Here is a 1,441-nt window from a genome sequence, read left to right as displayed (position 1 = left end):
ATGACGTAGTCCTACCTTCGCATTGAAAATAATATATTCCTAAAAATTTATATATCAATAAAATATAAACCTATTTCGATACATTACGACTGATCCGTTCCTGTGCACAGAATAGCTATAGAGGTAAGAGAGTATAATATTAGTGTCAAAAATTACATTGACAAAAATTTTATAACAACGTATTAGTAGTTAGAATTTTAATTACATAAAACTACCATAATTTTCTTAATTTAGGTACTCTGGTTAATAAGGAGAAACATACAAAAAGCTGAAAGCTCAAATTATATTCAAGCATTAAATTAAGTAGCGCTAATAGTGAAAAGCACGAACTTGCATACTAGAGAGGGAGCTAGCCGTTCCGTGGTAAAAGATGCAATCTGCATACATTAGCCTAACCTCTCAGTTTTGACACCTGCTCACAGCGAACACTATGGTAACTTGCCTCTTAGATAGATGGCACAAACATGTCACGAATAAATGCGGCTGTTTCAAAGTTGCCAGTGTCAAGAGCGAAGGAAGAAATATTAGTGTTGCCAGCAGCGGGTCGCAGAAGCTTTTAAGTTGGCTCTTAATGGACATGCATGAAATACCGTTGCCGAATAAATTACCACTCCATTTTCTTCCAGTAACATCCTAATGCATTGTTTGTATCGTTTAAAAAATGTGGTGTTTTAGAGATGACATAGGTTAACCATATTCGGTGGCGAATTACATGTTTAAGTTTCGCGCCCTACTGTACAGGGTTAAAGAGGTTAAACGGGCTTATTTATATTCTCCCGCTTAAAAGGGTAGTTTTGAAATATTACAGGGAGTAGGGTATTCGTCTTTATAAATATTGCGAAAGTCACACCTGGCGTGTCATTATCCTAGCGAGCAGGGTAACTCTTGAATTCGATTGCGCGATCTATCCGCGCGTACGCAGACTTTAACAAATTTTGACTTGACTTGATTGAAACCGACAGTGACCAGGCACCTGCAGGTACTGAACAGGGATTTGGTAATTGCCATTTTATCCTTTATCTTCCTTTTATAATATTTTGCTCTCCGCCGCATGCGTAGCATCAGGGTAGGTTGTGCTGTGGGATGAGAACGCGCCTTGCACGACACATACAAATACCTACATGACATTACACAGATGTATCTTTAATTTGCCCCTAATAATTATTCGTTTAACGAACAGTAATTAGGAATTAAATTAAGAAAATTAATTATAAGTGGTATCTACAGTAAAAGTGAATAAAATAAATGAACTAGATGCAACCGTCCACAACAAAATTAAATAGATTTAATTTTACTGCGAATATACATTTTTTATGTTTTTAAAAAGTTTAATTAGATTACGTTTAGATTTATTCTACAAAATATAAGGAATGAAGCATTAATTTAAGCATAAAATGGGTCAACATTTAAGTAAGGTACGTAAAAGATATTTATGCAACAT

The sequence above is a fragment of the Papilio polytes genome, unplaced genomic scaffold, assembly GCF_000836215.1.
Source record: "Papilio polytes unplaced genomic scaffold, Ppol_1.0 DF824158.1, whole genome shotgun sequence".
NCBI classification, from domain to species: Eukaryota; Metazoa; Arthropoda; class Insecta; order Lepidoptera; family Papilionidae; genus Papilio; species Papilio polytes.
This window is presented reverse-complemented; position numbering follows the sequence as displayed.